The sequence below is a fragment of the Eublepharis macularius genome, chromosome 4, assembly GCF_028583425.1.
Source record: "Eublepharis macularius isolate TG4126 chromosome 4, MPM_Emac_v1.0, whole genome shotgun sequence".
NCBI lineage: Eukaryota > Metazoa > Chordata > Lepidosauria > Squamata > Eublepharidae > Eublepharis > Eublepharis macularius.
In genome coordinates, this window is record NC_072793.1 from 68,409,840 (window position 1) to 68,433,753 (window position 23,914).

The following is a 23,914-nucleotide window of genomic DNA, read 5'->3' on the forward strand; positions in this document are numbered from 1 at the left end:
ACGATTGTATCATTAGAGGTGGTAGCCCACTTGAGCCAATGGGTACCACAGTAATATTTGAGCCAATAGAATAACAAATATTGTAATTAATCAAAAGGTATAAAATGCTTTGCACAGGTATTGTTGCTTTGACGAGCGTTGGGCACAAGGGAACCCTTTACTCTCTGTGTAACCTTTGGTCCTTCACATTTAATAAACGTTATAGACTTGCTTCATTCACAGGACTCTGCGTCTGTCTCTTCTTATAATTGACTGAGGGACATTTGAACCACAGATTGTGTGGAACATAAGTATTACCTAGGGACGTGCATTACAAAATTCCCAAGGCAAAAAATGCACAAATGCACACGACAAAAAACACACAAATATGCTGTTTCAGATCATTGCTATGATTTTCCAGAACAGTCACACAAATCCAGGATGCTTGGGAATTAGGAAAACCACTCCTTGTTGTAATTGTTTGGGAGCCTACCATCAGCTTTACAAGTCTGTACTGGTTATTAACTGTAAATAAAGCTGATTGATTGATTGACTACCATCAGCAGTTCAGCAAGCATCCTATTTTTCTTTGATTGTCTGAATTTCCCAAGTAGTGATCCATGGAAGACAGTTCCTGGTTGGCACAGGCCAGTCTCACAACCTGGCAAAACTGTGGTTCTAGTTCACTCCTTCTGCTTCCCTCCCTTTTTGTCTTTGCAAGTACAATGGCTGCGAGCATCAAGGGCCCATAGAATAGGGCCCCTTGGTCCAATTTGCTTGAAATTTGAGGATTCTTTAGTGAACTGGTAGCAGTTGCCCCACTATAATTTTGGTGCCATCTAGGTGAAAAACAGCCACCTCCAGCCCCCCTAAAATGTCCCCCATAGGGTTATAAGGCAGAGCTGTGTGTTGAAGAAGTTTTCTTCAAAAGAAGCCTTCCTCACTTTGTGAGAGGAAACAAACAACAGACCACAACAAGGAAGGATGCCAAATGAATAGTTTTCAGCAGAAAGGTAAAGTTTTTAAATTATCAATCAATTACTGATTGACAAATAAAGGAAATGAAATAAATGCAGACAAGTTATTTTTTAAATCCCTGGTGCTATTTGCCCCCAATAGGAGTCAGTAGACTAGTGAGAAGTGTGTTTGTGCTGAGAGACACCTACTTCAAGAGTCCATAAAATGAAGCCCCTTTGTTCAATCTGCTTGAAACTTAGAGGGTCTTTAGATTACAGGAAGGATTGTGTTCTGTACAAATTTAGTATCATTATCTTAATAAACAGCTGCCCCAGACCTTAAAATAGTCCCCATTGAAAATAATGGTCCTGAAATGTCAGAACCTGAAAAACCATACATAGTTGAATCCCAAACCAGTAATGTCCAACAGAAAAATCAACAATCACAGTAACTCTTCCTCCCACAAAATCCCAGATCCGAAGCTACAAAGAATTTTTTCTCAGGGCATTCCCTGTATTACCTGCTTTTTTTAATGGGCCAGAATAGCTACCAGCAATTTCTGTCTTCTTTGGCCACAATTGGCATGTTTACCTTTCAAGCATGCTCTCCTATAAATCAGTCACAAGTTGACCTGGTCTGGGTTATTTTTTTAATGAAGTAAGGAATCGGACTTCATTCCTTGTGGTTAGAGAGTGTCAAGCTAGGACTGGAGAGACTGGATTCAAATCCTCATTCTGCCATGACACTCCCTTCTCCTTCATCTCTGAACCTAACTTACCTGATAGGGTTGTTGTGATGATAAAATAGGAGGGAAGAACCCTGTATGCTGCACAGAGCTCCTTGAATAAAGGGCAAGATAAAATCTAATAAACGAATATGAAGAAACAAACAACAAAAAAGAAATTGCAGACTATGAGAATGATTACAACTCTCTCACAGTGAAATTGAAGACTTCCTAGTTTTAGAAGTCTTCAGCTTAAATCTAATTTATCATGGTACCTGGTTGCACGTTGGACCATTGCAGTATGCTTCTTCCCCACTAACCAGAAGACTAATCCTGAGCCTTCTTTGCACAAGTGATTTTTGCTTCTTCTGGTCCCATACCTCTTCAGGTTTTCTTCTGAAAGCTTAAATCCCTCTTCAGATTTCAGTGCGGCATTTCAAGGGTTCTCTTCCTAAGTTTTAGCCAGGAGAAACCGAAAGAGGTATGGGGCTGAAGTGGCAAAAATAGCCCATGTATAATAGGCCCTGGTTTAGAAAGCAAATCTGTAAGGCAGATGCCCGTATTTAGGTGCCCACATTCAGATTTCACAACAAACTGGAGTTGTGTTGGAGACTTATGAAACCAGAGAGTATTTAATCATGCTCTGCACATGGGAAGAGTAAGGAGGAGTGTATGAGCATGATCATTAACCGGTTTTAAAGCTATTGCAAAGAAACAGAATTTTGGTTGTTGTGGATTTTCCGGGCTTTATAGCCGTGGTCTTGGCATTGTAGTTCCTGACGTTTCGCCAGCAGCTGTGGCTGGCATCTTCAGAGGTCACTGTGACAGTCACTGTGACACTGAGAGATCTCTGCCTTTTGGTGCTACACCTCTGAAGATGCCAGCCACAGCTACTGGCGAAACATCAGGAACTGCAATGCCAAGACCACGGCTATACAGCCCGGAAAACCCACAACAACCATCTTTCTCTGGCTGTGAAAGCCTTCGACAATAAACAGAATTTTGTTCAGGAAAGCAGGATGAAGCCATTCTGTGATGTTGCAGTTGCGTTTGTATTCTCTTCAATAGCATTCCCACAGGATAATCTTTTCTGTGACTAGCTAGAACTGTAAGAAGAATCAGTGTAAACGCAGATGAACAATTCTGGGCCTCTCCAATAGTGTTTTTGAGCTGGCTGGGTCTTTTCCTATTCCCCTCCCTAATTTAGAATCCAGGCATTCCAAAATGCTGAGAGATGGGTAACTTTCTAAGTGCCTAACTAGTTAGGCTCTTTCAAACAGTACAATGTAATGAAAAACAAAGATCTGCATTATATTGTCGATCCAGTCCATGAACGGAAGCTCTGTTTTCCTCTAACCATTGCAATCTTCTTTGGTAGATTTTCCTGTCTTCCGAATTTTAACTGAGAATAGCCATTGTTGAGTCAATCATATAGTAAATGTTGTCTCTCTTGCAGAGTACCAGAAGGCATCCCCCCCACTCTTAATTCCATTGCATCTGGCTTGTCACATTTATGTGTGTTCATAGACTAACACAGCCAATATCCCAATTCATGGAGGTAATTAATTTTGAGCAAAATGCTGATTAGGGTGCTTGTTGTCTTACTTTTGCCTTATTGTCTAGTAGACTTAATGAATTACATGTTTATCCTGAACAGAGGGCCATGTTATGGACCCACCCACCCCTGGCAACTCTAGCTGTGTATATTTCATGCAACTAGTGGCCCCACAGAGGGATGGGCATCCTCTCACCAGGTAAATCTAACAAATTCAGTGGGGTCCAGATGATCTGCATGGTCTGTACATGCTGGCATCTGTTGGGGTATGATGATTTCTCTGAACAGGGACAGTTCAAAGAGATCAGTTTAAATGTTGAATAGATATCCTTATGATTCTGGTAGTCTTAGTGTCTGCTATTTGTTTTTCTTGTCAAGATAATTTACAGTCCATATTATTATTAGCAGACATCACCAGAATGCCTTTTTAAGAACGTGATGGCAGAGATCAGTTGCCTTCTCTGTATTCTACAGCCCTTATCCCTCATTTTTTGGAGGATGCATATTCAGGTTCACGTATACAAGATGAGAAGTTTCCAGTACAGCGAGGGTGCAAGCTCATCCCAATTGTTTAGTAGCTCAGGGAATTACTAACCAGGGCTTGGAGGGATAAACAGATTTCATTTTTGAATGCACTATTTGAAAAAGGATTATGGCATTTGTTATTAATAGCATTGTCTGTATGCAATAGGGTGTATTTAATCAGATTCCCCCTTCTCTCCCACATCTGACTCAGTCCATCTCTTTGTTTGGGGGCAAAACTGCCTGTTGAATTAATGCAATTTGTTCATGTATCTATACTGCTAAAACCAAGCCCTGTTTCCAGCTCTGTGCTGCTGACATTACTTTGCAGGCCTATCCTGACTGATGTGCCCATGAGTATCATTGTGTACCTGCAACAGAGTGCCCATTATCTAACACTTTCAGGTAGATTACTTTTCCAGGAAAATAATCATAATAAGGCCTCACAAATACTTTCAGATAAAGAGTTCCTGGAGATGGGTGATTATAGTGTATTTATCAGGTCAACGGGGATTGGAAAATGTTACTATTGAGGGCTAAGTATACATGACAGTACAGATCAATGGAACAGTCTCCCATTATGATTATTTGTTTAAAAAAAGGCATGGGAGGTTATTTAACCCTTTCCCCTCTATTCATTTTTCACTCATAATTGTCCCTCAGAGGTATTTCTGGTATGTATCTTTTTTTTCTTTCTGGAAAAGCAGTTGGGGAGATTTTGAAGGGGGAAAATAAGGGAAAGAATTAGGCAGCCCAGCTCTCCCATCCTTCAGCTTCTGATTGCAGCCTTCTGTGAACATTTTTAAAAGTGCAAAACCAATGTACATGTCTATGATGTAACATCTACTTTGGCCCTGAGTGATACCATCTTATGGGGTAATTTGGATATCCAAATGTTTTTTCTAGAGAAGTCTCTCTGAAACTTGGGAGATCTTTAAAGGACAGTTAGCAGTAGGTCCCCTGAAAATTTTGTAGATTTCTTTTGCAAAATGCCACCCCCATTCCCCTGTACAGCCCCCATAGATTTATCCATAGGAAATAATGGAGATCGGAGTGGCTGGGGACAAATAGGAGGGAAAGAATTTATTCTGGCTGACAGCAAGAAATGCTGCTGCAGTTCCTGAAGTGGGGATTGCCCACCCACCCCCTTTGCATAGATGTCCCCCCTTCCTGGCGGGCCAAGCTGCAAGATCTCAACAGAGGTGTGGAACCCCCATTTTTAGCCCCCCCTCCCCCTGGAAACTTGGCAGGTTTTTTCCCCCTAATATCTCCAATTGAGTAAACAAGTCTCCCTCTCAGAAAAGCTACAGAGGAAGGTTTGAGCATAAGCAAAGAGAAGGTGCATCATGGGATACCATCTCTCATCTGGGAGGTATGGGGAAGAAACACATGCCAGTCCAAGCACAGGATCAAGTGCAGATCGAGTTCAGTGTGACTGCGGTTTGCGAGTGAACAGGAAAGCCACAGGGAAACACATGTAAGTGTGTTCGCTTGTCTATGCATATAATTTGTCTTTTGTAGTTTGGCTCTTAGTTACACCTCAGCCCTCCTGATCTGCAAAATTTCTCCCTCATAGTTTCCTGCATCTTCATTCAGTTCAAGCAGTCTGTTGATTTCTCTGGAAGGCTCCTAGCTACAAAATCAAGTAAGATTGCTATTTCCATTCCAGTTTTTGCAAAGGAAGTGGAACTCTCATGTGAGTTCACTGCTCCTTTGTGACCTTTCCCATGTGAGCACGCCACTCAAGGAGCAGCTTTTCGTCCAGCCGTGTGGCTGGGGGGTTTTTGTTTGTTTTTTTAGCATTGAATCAAAAGAGCATTACTGATCAGGTCTTGGAGGAATGAACAGATTTTGTTTTTGAATGCACTGTTTGTGCTGTCATTTACATGTTAGTTGTTTTTGCTTTCTCCAGACAGACACACAGAATAAGCTCCGTTTCAGAATAAAAGTGAGAATTGAGGATTATCGCAAAAGTACAGGGATTCCGTAAACTCAAAATATGGGCTAAATAAAAGGGAATGAGTTTTGGCCTAATTGTTAGAGGCCTACAGAAAATAATCAAAGTTGTAGGAATTTTAAATGTTATTTGCATTACAATGGAGAATTCATTTTTAAATTTAACTATATGGAATGTGGGAAATGTTGTGAAGAATACATTTCCATCCGTTGCTCTTATGCTCTCCTAAACCCCTTTAGTTACTTTCTTCAAAGGTTTCTTAATGTCATCCATCTCAAGTGGAGGCCTGTGCAGGAAGTATCTGATCCCTCGGTCAGTGATGGGGAATCAGATCAGCACTTTCATATAGTGTGAAAAGCAAACTAAATCACAGAATGGACATTTAATTGGCTTGATAATATATCATGTTTGATATGTAGGTCTAGGAAAAGGCAAAAAAAATGCAGGGCCAGCCCAAGAATTTTCGTAGTCCTAGGAGTTTAGACTTCTCCCTTGCCCTGCCCCACCCCCAACACTGCCTACGCTGCAAGGAAGCTAACCCCACCCAGGCTGCCCTCACTAGGGTTGCCAGCCTCCAGGGAGGGCCTAGGGATCTCCTTTAGAGGCTGGTCTATATGGCATTATACTCTACCTAGGTCCTTCCTTTCCTCAAACTCTACTGTCTTCAGGTTCCAGCCCCAAAACTCCAGGAATTTCCCAACTCAGCATTAGCATACCTAGCCCTCATTGAGGCTGGGGCTGGGGCTTGCTGCTAAGCCTTGGCACCAATGGAGAAAGGTTCCATATGCCACCTAGGCATTGGCGTGGTGGTGCTCAAGGCCACCACTTACTAAGTGCAATGCTGCCAATGCTCTTGGACACGGCAACAGAGGGAAGCCCTAACCACCCACTGCCTGGATGTGTCAGTGTGCCTGCAGCACCTTCTGGGGCTCCTGCCCCAAGCTGCAGCAGACCTCACAATGCTGCAGGTGGGCAGGCTGGGCACCCCTCCATCTGGATAGATCATTGCCTAGGGGGCATGGATCACCTATGGCATGGATAGATGATTTCTTAGGTATGCCTAGTTGTTGGGCTAGCCCTTTAAATAAAGAATTATGGAAAAATTATCTGTTCATGTTTCTGCCTTAAGGTAAGAATTTTATTTTCAACTTGCATAGTAAAACTCATTACGCATTGTGCCCATTGTTTCTTTTGATCTATGTGTAAGACCTGGAATTAGAGATGTTGAAATTGTAGGTGTTAGTCACTGTTGTGCTCCTTAATTATCCCAAGTACTTCCTCTAAGTAACTGGTATTTGTGAGCCTGAATAGGCCTGAGTTTGGCCCAACATGCTTCAGTTATAGCGCCTTGCCTACTGTTCCTGTAGATATTAAATGGTGTTGCCCTTGATGACTGCTTGGAAGTGTCTGTCACCCAGCCTCTTCAGAGGGGTGAGTCATGATGAGGAGTGCATGATGTCAGTGCTTCAGCAACCACACTCATTCTCCATTGTTTTCCAAGCATAATTCAAGTCTCCAGCAAGTTTGATGTATAAAACCCTCAGTAACTGGAGACAGCGTATATGTGAAGCTATCATCACTTTTCCTATATGGAGGTAATTAATCAAAACTTGAACTACTATTTAATACAGCCGTTATACTGAATGAATTTTTTTAAAAAAATCAATCTTCAGAAATAGTTAGAAACAATATTTAATCCTTATTAACATTAGTTAATTAGAAACTTGCCAATGCTGTTTCAGTTTGGAGAGCACAAGTAAAGGGAGATGGAGAAAGGAGAGAGTGAATTAGCAGATAACGAGAGAGCCAAAACAGACGAGATTCCTGCTGCATGGAGGACACTCGTCAGTTTCCTGCAAGGGTCCACGGGAAGTGTAGTGAGAAAGAACCTCTGCCAGGGAGAAGAGGGCAAGCTCTCTCTCGCTGCCACCAGCTTCCCTTGCTCCCCTAAAAGCACTCCACAGCCTCCTTGCCTGCAAGAAGCAGCTGAGCCCCTCTGGCTCGGGACTCGAGACAGAGAACGGGAAGGGGGGCAGCTGAGCTAGGAGACAGTGTGCGCTGCTTTCAATTGTGCCCCAGTGACAGGAGTGCCTCAGCCAGGCACACAAGGCACGAGACCCACATTGGCTCACTGTGCTTCCGCCATCCATCATCCCACCGCCCGCAGCCACAGAAAAGCAAGGATGGGGTGGGCACACTCAGCTCTTCCCCCGCTCAGTGCCTGTGAATCATTCTCCAGCTCCCGATCAGCTCCCAGCCCCTCAGTGCAAAGGCGCACCCCAGGTCCCACCACCTTGTCCCTCTTGCTGCCATCAGTGTGCTCAGCTCCTTCTGGCTGCCAAATGCATTTAGGAGAGCAAAGGATGCAATTGGAAGCAGTGGATGCCACCTCTGAGCCCAGCTGAACTGCGGCCGCCGCTTCCCTTTCTCTGCCTCAAGCTGCTGAAGCCTCAAGCAGGAGGGGCTTGGCTGGCAGAGGTTCTTTCTCACTACACTTCCCGTGGACCCTTGTGGGAAACTGACGAGTGTCCTCCACACATCAGGTGTCTCATCTGTTTTGACTTTAAGCGACATCTTCTGCCCTGTATCTCTGTAGGCCTATCTTGGGGCTCCCAAGGGCTGACTATGCCCTCTCTATGAAACTTTTGGTGTCTTGGGGTGCTAAATTACTTCATTGCCTGTTCTGCCCTTCTGTGCCTTCTGGGGTTGGCAAATGCCCTTTGTGGCACTGTGAGGGGAAATGTTACTTGCCTATTAAATAGGATGCTTTCTCTTATCTGTCCAAAATTTAGCAGGGAAGATTCCTTACAATTTCTAAGATTTAATCCCAATTGGATGGAAATAGAAAAGAGTGTTTTCTCCTATCTGCCTAAAATTTGGTATGCAGTTTCCCATGTGTAAAAGGACACAATCTCGAAAAAGAATGTAGTCATAAATTGACAGCCATAGCCACAATTGTTGAAAACAGTGGAAGCACAGAGAATTTTTAAAAAGTGTAGTAACTATAACAGAGAAACCAAATAATGGTTTGTCATTATGGGAACAAATGTTGAATCTCCTCTGCAAAGAAGACATCCTGACACTGTGCATTAAAATTGGGTTTTTAAATGTTTTTAAAGAATTTTTTAAAAATTAAGTACCAGCTATACTAAGTTTCTCTTTTTAAAATAATGTTTTTAAGTTAAATCTAAACTCAGGCAAACACACTCTCTTCTGAATTTATGAACTGGTTATGAATGTAAGGAAAGCTCTTTGTTTAAAAAAACTACAAAATACATTTTTATTATTCGTTAAGGAACACAATTGTTCATAAACTAACCTCATGGCTTGATTCTGGGGATCAGTGACTGCCAAGTCACCACAGGTGTTGCCTACTTATCCATCTTGATGAGTTTTTACTCCTGATCCGTCTGCTACTTACTACCAAACCTTCAGCTCATTTGAGATTATTTATGTTTAGGAACTGGAAATAGGGTTGCTTCCACTAGGGAATGCTTCCCCATCAGGCTGTGGCTCAGTGATAGCTTTGAATACAGAAGGCCCAAGGTTCAGTCCCTGGCATCTCCAGTTAAAAGGATCAGGTAGTAGGTGACATGAAAGACCTCAACCAGAGACCCTGGAGAGCCGCTGCAGGTTTAAGAAGACAATACTGACCTTTTTGGACCAATGATCTGATTCAGTAGAAGGCAGCTTCATGTGATGAGATACCCACAATTACAACCAGGGCTTTTTTTCAGCAGGAACGCGGGGGAATGGAGTTCCGGAACCTCTTGAAAATGGTCACATGGCTGGTGGCCCCGCCCCCTGATCTCCAGACAGAGGGGAGTTTAGATTGCCCTCCGTGCCACTGGAGCAGAGTGGAGGGCAATCTAAACTCCCCTCTGTCTGGAGATCAGGGGGCGGGACCACCAGCCATGTGACCATTTTCTCCGAGGGCAACCCGCTGAGTTCCACCACCTCTTTCCCCAGAAAAAAAGCCCTGATCACAACTGAATCATTCCATCTACAAATGCACAGTGACAATGGAATATTCACAGTGCTGCATTCTCTATACTTTTCTGGTCATTCCTTTGCACCTGCCATTCCCTCCCACTGGGCAACCAGGGAGCTTTTTGCTGACTGTTTAAAAATGATAGTTGCTATATCTCCATAATATCATTAATTTTTTAACTGGTTACTGATTACTTATTGATTATTACTGATTTTTTTTTAAATCAGAAGAAATTGTTCTGATAGCACAGGAGAAAATAGTAGGTGCAAGGAGACGATGCTAATAAAATGTCACGCATGTGGGTGGAAGGCTTGAAAGTGTGCACTTTCCTGTGAACTTGGCATGTAAATGCACTTTGACTGCAGTCTTTCAGGAAAGTTCATAGCAAAACACATTCTGAAAAGAATGGAGCAGAGCAGGAGAAGACCCAGAAGCTGGACAAATCAAAGGTGGAAGCATGTGGATGTTCCAACACCCCTTCCCCAAATGGGAACAAAAAGCTCTGTATGGAAGAAACCAAGGGTGGGACAAGACAGCAGTCAAAGGTGAAAGGGCATCTTAGTAAAGAAGGAGCATCTTCCAGTATGGATTCTAACTTGCACCTGTGCCCAAAATACTGTCACGGCTGCAGGTTACAAAAGAAACCATACATAAGGTCATGGGAATTACATTTATAAAAAGCAATGCATCATACATTGTTTTCTAAAATAATAAAAATATTGTTAAATATGTAGGAAACTAAAATTACAAACTTAAGCAGTTGTAATAGCGCAATCCTATGCACAGTTAATCTAGTTGTTTTCAGTAGGATTTGACTGGAGTAACTCTGGCCATTTCCTCACTACCTTATTTTTGTGCTTGTATCACGCCATTTCCGATCCTGCTTTTATGATGCAGTGTTCACATACAGGGTCAAATGTCTTGACTTTTGTATCTGTGTTGCACTTTCAGAAGTTCACATGCCGCAGAAAAAGTGCTATAATGGGTGGTCGATGAGCTTGCATAACGGCTGATGAAAGCACATTCACGTCCATTTCTGGTTTTGTTTTTTAAACCTGTATTCAGATTTACGCTATATCGCACTTTTGATATGTAAGCTTGGAACCAGCTCTTTCCAAAGGAAGCCTGTGAAAGGCTGTTATTTTGCTCACCTATTTCATTTAAATTGCTTGTTGCAGGCTCTCCTTCCCTCTGCTCTCCTGCTGCTGGTTAGCTTGGCAGCTCTGTTTCTTGTCTCGCTCCCTCTACCCTCAGTGTCCGAGAAAGCCAGGCTTGCACCATAACTCCCTGTTATCAATCATTGGTGGGGCTGTCTAAAGCAGAGGAGCTGTACAAAGGCTGCTTGCCCCAAGCAGCTTCCCTCCCCCTGCCTGGTTTGCTTTCGATTCAACAGAGCAGGGTGGGAGGAAGGATCACCCACTCTTCTTTATAAAAAGGTAAAGGTGCAAGCATCGCGTCATTACTGACCCATCGGGGGATGTCGCATCACAACATTTTGTTGGCAGACTTTTGTTATGGGGTAGTTTGCCATTGGTTTCCCCAGTCATCCACACTTTACCCCCAGGAAACTGGGCACTTTTCTTTATAGGAAACACTATTTTGAAACAGTGGCAGGCTGGAGGGGGAAAAAACATAGGTGAATGGTTCTCCCCACCCCTTCCCCCCCCCAGAGAAATCTGATGAATCAAGCTAATTAAAACCAAGCTGTGCATTAAGCATGTCTTTTTTTGTACTACAAATTAGAAAAAAACGAACCGTGTAGTTCGTGGTTCGTCTAATTTCACGAACCACAAACCATGAACTTTCACGAACCTGCCCTGCTTCACGAACCATTGGTTACGGCAATGAAATATGACACACTTTTGTCTAGGAGGCATCTAAACAATATTGAAAACTTTAGGTGTTTTACAGAGCAATCCTAAGCAGAGTTACTCGAGTCTAAGCCCATAGAAAACAATGGGCTTAGACTGGAGTAGCTCTGTTTAGGATTGCACTGTTAAATTAGTACTTTATTCTTGGTGTTTTAAATCACTTTGATTTATTTAGTTTATTTTTATTCTATTAAAGATTTATTTAGTTTATTTTTATTCTATTAAAGATTTATTGAGTTTATTTTTATTCTATTAAATACAGAAATACATAGAAAACAAAAATAACTCAAATATAATATATAACATTAAATCTTAGTAAAATCAAATGTAATACAGAATCAATATTGTCCATTGGTGCCACAGCTTGATTCCAACATTCTATGTCAGTAAAACTTTTAGCTTTCATAAGGTAAGTCGATTTGACCATACAAAAATAATCTTTACATTTGTCCAACCATTCTTGTTTATTTAGAGAAGATTTCTTTTCCAATGGCAGGCAAAACAAAATATGCTACAGAGAAATCATACGATAGAAATTCTTTTTAAAACTTGAGATTCTTCCTACATCAGTCAGGAGAAACATCTCAGAGATAGGTGCAATTAAAACTGCAGTTCCATATGTTAAACAGTCTGACACCATCTTCCAGAAAGATTTTTTGGCCTTTTGACTAAGATCAAATGTAGTAAATCACTTCATTTTAAATCAATGTTTCCTGGTTCCCAACAAACCATAACTTGTCATGACATCCAAATTGGACAGACCATCTGTAATTAAAACAAGTTTGCCATGTCATCCAGTTCAGATGTCACAATGACTTATGGGAACCAGGAACACTCCAAGATCTCAGCAGCATGTAAGGGGAGGGAGGCAGGAACAGGGAAAGCACAAGAGTTCAAGTGCTTCCAAAGTTCACTCCCGTCATGACAAATCACGGATTGCTGTTATCTCTCAACAGGGTTCCTTCACAGTTCCTTCAGTAGAGTAAACTGAGTGGATTGCCGGATCAAATGTCTCACCATAACCCTTTTTCACCTTTGTACATACATATCTCCATCACTCTGGTAACTTTGGCCATAGTTTACAATGATACTATCCTTACCTATAGCAAACCCTGGTTAGTATTAACCATGGATAAGATCACTGCTGATGTAAGCTGTGACTATATAGGTAAGAATAGCAGAGTGACATTCTCCTGGGGCTAAAAGAGAGTTTGAAAGAACTGTTGGAGGCAGGAAAGAAGAGTTTTTCTGATGCTACATATCGAATTCAGAACACAGCTTGCTAAACAAGGGATTGGAAATACCTCTAACAGCAGGAAGTAAAAACGAATCATTATAAACATATAAAGCAGCAGAAGAAAGGAATGTGTGAGACATGGATGAACAAGTATGGGTAGGCTTCAGGATTTTATTTGTCTTCATTTGGCTTTAAATGTATTTTTATGCGCGTAAGAACACACAAATTCACATGCAGATAAGGATGGATGTCATTCATATCTCAGAGCAAACAAAATGTTTTAGGATATAGGCAACACAGTGGCCTTGTTGGTGCAAGCTTTTTTTACTTGGTAGAGGTTGGGCTGCTTTATATACAATCCCTTCAAGGAAATAATTTTCCTAAGATGCCATGTGCTCATCACACATGGCAGTTTATGTGCTGTTTACCTAAAGAATTTATATACCTATGAGAAATTAGCCCTTTACAGACATTGAATTTTAATGTGCCAACCATATGTAATGGGATTGAGTGCAACCCATGACCCTCCCCATATATGCAGTCACCATTTTATGTGAATAGGGTAATGTGTACATTCCAACTTTGGTATATGTGGACAGAATGCTGGATTTTTGAGGGTATGTGTTTGTTTGTTTTGAGGGTATGTGTTTGTTTCTACTGTATGCTCTTGGAAAGATATGCATGTTGCCCTATTCACAGAAAATGGCTACCACATGTATCAGGAGGGTCATTAGCACCATACACTCCCATTATATGCAACTGGAGTCTCAAAATTAGACATCTGAAAAGGGATAGCATTTTGTGCAAAGTGGCACTTAGAATGTAACTTCAGGATCACACAAACATGTATATAACTCAATCACTAGACGTTTCAAGACTGTCTGCTGAACGGGTGAATAGCTACCATTTAAAAGCATGGGGTTTGGGTTGCTATGGGAAACTGAAAAAAGTTCTACCAGTGATGGCCCATTCATATTTGCAAATTGTTCCTTGGTAATACAGTTAGCCAGTGATAACTGTGGATAGCTCTTGCAAAGTATTTTAAATGAGGAATGTTTTTTATGGTATATGCAGCAACTTAGACATATAGCATGAGTCGAGTTTAGGTAATGTTCATTTTTATGATGTTCCAGTGGGGAGCAGGGGCAGCAAAGAAGTATGTTTTGTGCTGTTTATGGACATCTTCTCTGAGAGTTTTTTGTTCTTCCATTTATATTGTCCGTCTAATGGTACCACATCTATTTACACCACTTAAGGACCGCAATAACCAAAGAAGCAGATTGTTCAGGTATCTGTTTTAGACACTCTTCAGAAGTTCTCAGAATTGTATTTTTTGGGTGGGGAGTTGTGCTTCATACGTTCATGTTAGCTAATGGTGTGATTTTAAAAAATGTACTTTGTGTAGGTACCTGAACTTCTACAAATCTGTTATTTCTGCCAGATGATAAATTGGCAGCTTCTTCAAGAAAACTACATCAACTCCCATTCTATTACAAAAGCCCTTAATCCAAAGGACAACAGTCAACACTACTCCCAATCCTCAAGCAACTTTGGTCTCATATTAATATAAACAATTATAATATGTTTTAGGAGCAGGAAGCTCCCCAAAATAGCCACGTCTGTTATCTACATGAGTAGCCAGCAATGATATTTCTGTTTCAACCTGTTCCTGCTATTAAGCTAAATATACCATTTTGCTAATTTAAGACAGGCCTTGTTGTGATTGGCAAGAGAACTGGCATATTTCTCAGGATCCCTTTTAAGCCACATTACAATAATGGAGGAAATTGCTTTGTGTGCTCACTATTGCTCTAACCATCTATCCCTCTTCCACAAAAAAGTTGTGGATCCAACTGTAAAAAGTGTCACAGAATCTCTTCTACTCAACATCTTTTAATGAAGCCCCGAGATAATTATGTTAATTGGAAAAAAGGCAACAAAGCACACTGTCCAGTAAATACCGGCATTGTGTAAGTTCACTTGAAAAAGCAGAGCAAGAACAAGAAAATCCATAAAAGCTGATAAAATTTGTATATGTTGTCCATGTTAAGGCTAAGCATATTCCAAGAACTGAGGCCCTGCTGTCATGCTTCTTTGAAATAATGACTAACATCATCAACATTTCAGGCAGTTCCCCAGGATCAGGAATGACACCAACTGTTTCAAAAGAAAGGCAGAAATCTGAAGTCATATCCAGGAATATGAGCATTCGTTGAACTCACTGCCCTGTAGGAGTTTTTTTATAAAAGAAAAAAAAGAGGTGCCGGTACTCATATAATGAGCTTCCACAAATTCCACACATTAGGACTTGAGAAAGACCCCTCCAAACAGTGGTGTAGCATGGGGAGGGGCAGGGGGCAGCCGACCAAGGGGGAAAATTTTGAGGGGCTGCCTCCCAGCTCCCCCAGAGTGCTCCCACGGTTCAGGCCGCACTTGTCTCCCCGCCCCTTACCTCCTCACTGCAGCGGCCTGCACCACCGCCATCAGCTTGGCACCCAGCAGTGGTGTGGGCAGATGTGGCAAGCCACAGAAGCTCTCTTGCATGGGCAGTGGTGTGCCCCTGCATCATGCAGGGCCCAGAGCGCGCACTTTGTGTGCATGCATGGGGGCATGGGCACCACCTCCTGCCCTGGGTGCCGCTAACCCACACTACGCCACTGCCTCCAAAGGTGCCAGTACTCAGTGCTGAGGCAACCTTGTTAAGAGGTTGTACAATTTAAACCCTTTGTCCATTTGTTTGAAACTTGGGGGCGGGGTTGGTGTACAGAGAGAAGAAGCTCCAGTGCAATTTTGTTAGTATTTGGTTGAAAAATAATGACTACAGCCTCCCCCAAATAAGTTCCTCTTAGGGAATAATGGAAAAGCTGCCGATCCCCTTCCTCACTTTGTTAAATAGACCACAACAAGGAAGCGTAGCAAATGAAGAGTTTCCAGCAGAAAGGTAAAAGGTTTTTTTATTGAAAGAGTAGGAAAATGCAATGACTGCAGATAGGGTTTTTAAAAAAAACAACAACGCTGAGGCCCATCTCAGATTCTCTTGCTAGGCTTCCACCATTTTAGAAATCAGTAGAAAGCGAAGTGTGGCAGCACAGAGAGGGATCTACTTTGGGGGTCTTAAAATCAACCCGGTTCAATCTGCTTGCAACTTGTGAAGTCTTAAGATTAGAGGGAGGACTGTGTTCTGGGCAAATTTGGCACCATTATCTTTACAAACAGCAAGCCAGACCCTTGAATAGGTTCCTTGTTGAAAATAATGATCCCAAAGAAAAATCATATGGATTTGACTCCTGAATAGAGATGGGCACAAACCGAAATATGAATCAAAAGAGGCCATTTCTGATGAACCGCCATGAACTTTTAGGCTGATTCATTTGGTTCGTTTTTTGGTTTGTCACTGCAGACAGCCTGGTGCTGATCAATCAGTTTCCTAGGCAACAGAGGATGGACTTTCTGCAGACCTTCTGCTGACCCGGAAGTGGCCTTCTGCTGGCCTGAAAGTGACGATTTGCTGACCCAGATGTGATGTTTTCACGAACCAAACAAACTGGTTCGCGAACCATGGCAGGTTTGTGAAAGTTCATGGTTCATGGTTTGTGAAATGCGACAAACCACAAACCGCACGGTTCGGCTTTTTTCTGGTTCGTGCCCATCTCTACTCCTGAACCAGTAATATCCTGTCCAGAAATAAGCAATCATTGAACACCCCCTTCCTGAAGTCTGAAGCAGAAAATACAATTTTTTAAATGTACACTTCTAGTTGCCACCAGTCTTTTCTCTCCTCTACCTCTCCAGTTATGTAAGAAATGTGTGATATGACATCCTCCTGGTCAGTATTTCCTTCCTGTGCTCCCATTTTTGCTAGTTGTTTAGACAGAATAGGGAAGCATTGGTTTCACTGATGTCACCTCACATGTTTCTTATATTGGATGTTATTAACAGAACATGGGAGACTTAGGTCAGCCATAGCTACACTTAAATATCTGGGATCTTTCAAAAAACAAAATACATACGTATTTTGAATTTGGAATAAAACTTGACTTGCTCAAGATTTTTTATATTTTAAAAAAATCACAATGTAAAACAAATGATTACAAAAGTTGCCGTTTATTATGTAGAATAAATTCACAGGAAACATGTGCTATAGCAGCTGATAATACTGTTTTGTTTCCATTGGGTGGAAAACAAGCATATTGGGAGAAAGCTGTTTTCTTCTGGCTCTGGCATCCTTCTAGCATGTTATATATTTTGAGAGCCTGCAGGTCCATTCATACCAGATGTAATAAAGAGACTTTAATAAATGAAATATACACCTTGGAAACTGATCATTTGTAGAAATAAAGATTTCTTGGAATGTTATAGTACAGACGAGTGTTCGCTTAGCAGGATTTCTATGTTAAAGCGCAAATCTGGTTAGTTATTTTCTCACCTCTGTAGTATAATGGGATGAAATGGCTTTTCTTGTCATGATGAGTCTCATTTTAGTTACTCTGGACATTTTCCACCAGAATGCAGCACCGTTTGAAGGTGCGACAATTCAAGTGAGCATTATCATATACAAGTCTCTCTCTGACAGCTGTTGCAGATGTAATTTTTGTTGGCTTGAGTTGCACATTCAGCTGATCTACCTGCAGGAGGAGGAGAACATCCAAGGAGAGAACTCATTGTCAGGTGGTCTTGAGGCAAAGCAGAACTGACCAGGCAGGGAGGGGGTTGATCTGGACTCAAGGACAAAGTTGCTTGCTTGTTCATTTCATACTTGCTTATCCTACCCATTTTCAAAGGAGCTCAAAGAGCACATTATTCTCTCTTCCTTCAACCTCAACCCTGTGAGATAGCTTGGGGGGAGAGTGACTGGCCCAAAGTCAACTAGCAAGCTTCATTGAAGAGAAAGGATTTGAACTTGGGTCCTCAAGATCCTAGTCCAACAGACTAACCATAGCACTCCACTGGCTGTCTTGAAAAACCAACCTCAAGTCTTAGGGTTTGGGAGTCCGATGAAGCCATATTGGCCTCTGGTGTGATTTGATAGCCCCAGAGCTGGTAGAAGTTTTGATACTGCCTCCTATCTATAGTATTGATGGTGTCTAAGTGCAGCAGAGAGCAAGTCAACAGTTCCTTCTTCTGCAAGTTACAATGGTTGTGCTGGGAGTAAGGCACCTGTTTCTGTTTGCCAGGATTCCTGGTTTGAGAACCTTCTATCTTACACTGAGGGCCAAGTAGACATGGGCATGGATGGAAAAAAAACCCGAACACCCTGTTCGTCGCTCGGTGCCATCCACGAACAACAAACATGGACGAACATGAACTGTTCCCGGACATGTTCGTTGTTCATTGTTCATGGGGGCCAGAATCCACCCCAATCCCCCCACTTAGCCCCCCTCCCCTCAAACCCACTTACCTGGCCCTTTAAAGATCCCTTTAAACTGGCAGGCAGCAGGAGGGATTCCCCCCTGCCACTGCTAGCTGATAGTTTAAAGGGCCCTTTCCTGCCACGTGCAAGGGGCAGGGCCCTTTAAACACCCCACAAACTGACCTTTCCAATGTCCAATACCCACCAAATTTGCAGGGGACATAGTCCTCACTGTCCTCTGAAGCCCCCCTCCCCAAGTTTCAGAGAGATTGCACTCTGGAAAAGGCATGATCCACGGGCCTCTCCGTTGGCTGTCATTTTCTCTTCACAGTGGCAAAAACGGGACTCTCTGCTGGAAGTACTTTGAAGGGTTAAAGCCAGAAGGAGAGCCAGAAGGCTTGCCAAATAGCTGCAGAAGGCAATGAACAAGACTTTTAATGACCACCTGTTCGTTTAGGATGGGGCCTCACGAACAGCTTGTTCGAGAACAGCAGATTAGGCTGTTCGTTGGTTGTTTCTGTTCATAATGCTGTTTGTGCCCATGTCTAGGGCCAAGCTACAAGTGACGAATGACACTTGAACGGCAAGCGGATTGAGTGGAAAGCAAGTGGAGGGCAAGTGAACAGGGAGGAATACACTTGCTGTTCAAATGTCATTCGTCACTTGTAGTTTGGCCCTCAGAAAACTTAGATTCTATAGATAGGGTACACGCTCATGATGGCCACTCTACAGGGTTCTAGAAGAACATACTTATTGCACTCACTGTATAGGAAAATATTGGTCTCTTATGTTTCTTGAATGCTATAGGAAACTGTCAGTTAATTCAGACATCCTGTTCTCCTGGTGTAGAGACTTCAAATTGCTCTGTAGCATCAGAAAGTATTAATATGATTAGTATCTTGAAATGTTGACTGCTGATAAGTAGGTCATCCTGACAACCCTAGAGAAAATGTCTGGGAATTCAAGCTTGAAAATCAGCACAATGAGGATTTACATTTATAAACAACGTGGGGGCAGTCAGTGTCTGATATGCTGTTGACCTCATTTTGCCAGTTGTTTGTTTTCTGATCTCAGATTGCTGATCTACGTTATTGAACCTGCTCTCTTGATCTGTACATCTGCATGCTATAGGCTAGACATCTCTGGTAGCTATTGCTGGTAAAGGGTTTCAGAGGAATGCTTCATCTGGATATCCATGGGAACAGAGTTGAACATATTCCATGAGTTTTCGGCTCAGCCTGGAATCTAATTCAAAAATTCCCTGCCACTTGGGTCTGGCCAGCACTTTTTGTAGACAAAATTAATTTAATCAAGAGCTTTTGAACTGTCAATCCCCCCTACCCCCCCCACACACACAAGCACTGATATTTACAACTGGAATAAATTATGTAAATAAAATACATTCATTCAAGTTTTCTTAGTTGCATGCTTTAGAGCCCTACAGAAGTTGGGCTTTCTTGGGACAAGAGTTTGGTTTACTTTTTTTCCACACATAATATTGTTTGGTCCAGTTTGATTGTGATAGAAGACAAGATTCATTCAACTTCTTGTTTACAGAAAATATTGTTAACTCTCTGATCAAGGATGGTGCCTGTCCAGCACCAGCATATTATTGGTACTAAGTAACTATTAAATAGTAATTAGTTTTCCGGAGGCAAGATGCTGGTTCCTGGTATTCAATGATAATTGACTTGTTTGACTCTGACTTGTCTAACTGTAGAGTCCTGGGCTGCATAACTAGGTATTAGGAAGTAAGTTCATATGGCTGTGCGTTACATACATTTATATATCCACAGTTACTCAGTGTGGTCAGCTTTAGAACCACATGAATTATATCAGGCTTGAATGAGTCAGCCTTTGTCTTTGAATCTTTATCCAGGCTTGCCAAACCAAAAAGCAGGGTATAAATTAAGTAAATAAATGAATAAGAACAATGTTCTGTTTTATTGTGATGCTCAACAATATGCTGAAAAGTGGAACAATCCTACCCATTTAGAAACAGCAAGTATACAGTGACCAGATCTGATTACTCTTTTTCTAAGGAGAGAAGTCTTCCTCCAGAGGAACGAGCCTTGCTCTATTGGAGGGAACCTTCTAGGAGCAGAAGAAGACTCACTGGAAGGGAATGATTGGAGCCAGCCCAGTATATATCTGCTTAAAGGAAGCACAGATAGTTTGAGGAATGAGAATGATAGTCCAGAAATAAAGACAAGATACTGATTTAAGAACAAAAATGCACTGACTCCTTACAAATATTTTTCTTCATAACAGTCAGAATGTGCCAACTTTGATCAGTAAAATTCTAGCAATGCTGTTTACTAGTAAATGGAAATTAACTTATGCAACTAAAATGGCTTTTCCTTGCTTCCTGTAATGCCTAAGTACTGTAGTATAACAAGATGGAAAACTGGGTGGAACCTTATCCAATCAGCTACAGCACTTGAACTCTTATGCTAGCAATCTCTTTGCATTTTTTGCTGTAGTCAGACAAGACATTCCTAGTTAACCTTGAGCACCCTCTGCTGGAAAGCTGTTCATATTCTACCTGCCTTACAATACCAATGAACCTTTTAAGGAACTCACTCCCTGTCGAGTACCTTGCACACTGAGAAACTTCATTCCATCCAAGGCTTTGTTCCGGCTGTCTAGGTCAGCATACTCCTAATCTTTTTTGAGCCAGTGTGGTGTAAAGGTGAGGGTGATAGACTAGCATCTGGGAGACCCAGGCTTGAATCCTCTCTCTACCCCGGAAGCCCACTGTGAGGCCTTGGGCCAGTCTCTCTATCCCACCTCAGACTTGTGAGGATAAAATGTAGGAGGGAAGAACAACATTTTAAGCCACTTTGGGTGTATAAATATCTGATACAATGATGTCAAACAACTAAACTCTGTGGAAATATCAAACTACATCAATTACCAAACTCTGTGAAAACATCAAACTTTGGGCAGGAGGCATGGCTCAGTGGTAGAGAATCTGCTTGGCATGCAAAAAGTCTCAGGTTCAATCCCCAGCATCTAAAGATCAGGTTGTAGGTGATGTGAAAGATGTCTGCCTGAGGCCCTAGAGAGCTCCTGCCTGACAGGATATGGCAGACAGATCTCTGGATCATTATAGCAAGACACAGGTCCTTGGTTAAATGACTTTTATTCAGAAATCAGATATTTTCCATAGGTCTACTTGGGAGCAAGACAAGCATCTAAGCAGCTCCAGTAGAAAATGGACAGGAATGACAACATGGGAAAAATACATCTCTTTTCTAGTTCACTTTTCCTCCCCCTCCCAATTCTAAACAATCCTTTGCCGCTCTTTCTTTGTGAGAACATTCTACATATTTGTGATATCACGATGCGTTGCTAGGAAGAAAGACATATCATGGTCTGAGAGGAAGTACACACTGGAGTAAGCGTGAGTCCAATAGATAACCACCTGTGAAAGCCTGAGAAACAGTTAGAGCACTAGCAAAAGGAAACTGAGTTACATCAGGATCATGTTTACAATAACTGCACTAAGCATCAGAATCAGAATCAAAACTGGCATGGATGAATGGGTACAGACATACATGACATTGCCAGTCTGCATAGACAATACTGACTTTGATAGATGGATGGTCTGATTCAGTATAAGGTAGTTTCATATGCACTCCCCACATATCAAAGTAGTAAGTAAGGGCTTATTTAGACTTCTAAATTCACTAAATTCACTACTAATTCACTTCTTCAGAGGTGCTACACCTCTGAAGATGCCAGCCACAGCTGCTGGCGAAACATCAGGAACTACAATGCCAAGACCACGGCTATACAGCCCGGAAAATCCACATCAACCTTCTAAATTCACTGTTCGGTGTGTGGAATATCAAGTGATGATCAGTATGTACGATGCAGCTACTCAAGGTCAAACCCCAAAGAACTCCTGAATCACTTGCTGTCAACCTGAACACAACACGTTCCAGTAGAGACAGCCGACACACACAACTGTGAGTTGTCAAGTAATGAGATATTATGAAACAAAAAGCAAAATCTAATTGTAATGAAAACCAAGCAGTGAATCATCCTTAAACTGTGGGAAGTAAACTGGGTTTTTCAGCTCAGCAAATAAAATATATTAAACTGCAGAGTGATACTTTGTTCATATAGTCAAGGTAAAATTAATGGGCACAAATTATCATAAAGTAAATCCTGAGAGTCGATTCCATTTCGTATACATTTTGAAGCAAGGGGTAAATGTCCCAAGGTTGTGGGAAAATACATACACATGCTGTTAACTGTGAATACTGCCTACATTTAGCTCATCTGTTTCTCAGCAATATACACAGAAGTAGCAATCAGAAAAATGACTGTGTTCTGCTTCCATTTTATTGGGGCAAGCTTAATCTTTAAATGGCCGTGGCTCAATTGTGATACGGTCATCTCAGAGAATATAGTCTCATTGTTCACCAGTTTAGTGACAGATACAACAACGGTACCAACTGGAAAGCGCTTTCATTGCATTCAGTACTTTTCTTTGTCCTGTGATGAACACTAAGAGAAAGTATGGCAAATTTTAACTAGAGTTCTGTTTGAATTAGAGAAAAGCCGGCTATTGGCAAGTACACTCGATATCACCAATAACCTCTCCCCACCGCCCGCCACCGGCCAGTAATTTTGCAACTCTTTTCATGAATGTGTGTAACACACACACACACACACTCCTTCAAGACAGTCTACCTGAATTATTAGTGGAAGGGTAACACTGATGGTGAAACCAGAGTTCAACTTAAAGTTGAAAGTATGAACATATGCCTGGCAAGTTACAATGCCAGAATCACAGTGAAAGATCCACATCCTTGACCATGATTAAAGCATTAGATCTGACTTTATGCCAAGTTATTCAGTTCTGGATTATAAACATACACAAATTATCAGCTTCTCTCCAGTGTATGTTTCTGATCACTTTCCACTTCTGTTTTAGGATTTTGTTTTGTTTTTGCCAATTTGGATTTGAGGGAGTAAAGTACTGTATATAGTCAAGAGAGCAATTTTCTATTCCCAGAGCAGTCACTTTCACAGCTGAAAAGGTGCATCTATTTACAGGTTTCAATTATAAAAGCACCCAGACTATTTTTTGATGGAAGGCCTGGGCTAAAAGTACTGGCGATTCAAACTTATAATTTTGTCCAGTCATATAGAATCATAAACCCTTCATTTACTCCTTTGCTTTTATGTGGTGATCTTTGTTTTGTCAAGAAGATCAGGGAAGGGGTCGCTTGGGCTTCTAGGAACAAATCTTTGGAACTAACCTACTATAAGAAAACCAGAAGAAACCAACACATTTAAAGCTAGTCTCTGTGGGTTTCTTTGGCGCTGGTGCAGAAAAAGTTATTGCAAGTATTGTTACCTTCATGATCAGATTTATCATGCTAGACTTCTTTGATACCAGCCTTGGGGATGCAAGCAAATCCTTCTCTTCGCTTTCAAACACATTTTTTTCCAGTAGTTGAACTCTCAGAAGATGACCCATAACATTTTTCTCAAACTGCTTTTTAAACTCTGTGCCAGTTAGAAACATTTAGAGAACTGTCACAAGAGCTTCTAAACAGAAGAGATGCATGTGTGCTAGTGCAATCTTTCCTTTTAAATGTACCAGATCTCTAAACTGCTCTTTGAATCTGGCAAGCAATGGAACTTTCTGAAGAATGGGGTGCGTGCATCTCATTTCATCACAGCTATAAAGTCCAGCTTTAGTAATACAAACACTTCGTTGCATTCTGATCTAACAGCTTGCTTCTCTGCTG

General features: G+C 41.7%; 1 protein-coding gene across 5 annotated transcripts in view; it reads left to right on the forward strand.

Moving 5' to 3' along the window:
* FGF1 (fibroblast growth factor 1) overlaps positions 1–23,914 on the forward strand; it is a 66,694-nt gene that overhangs the window by 13,817 nt on the left and 28,963 nt on the right. The window contains exon 1 of one of the 5 annotated variants that reach the window (XM_054977423.1): positions 7,228–7,289. The exons of the other annotated variants lie outside the window; for them this stretch is intronic. The gene's annotated coding sequence lies outside the window, so the exon portion shown is untranslated. Of the gene's footprint in view, positions 1–7,227; positions 7,290–23,914 lie in introns of those variants that run through there. 5 annotated transcript variants of the gene reach the window in all.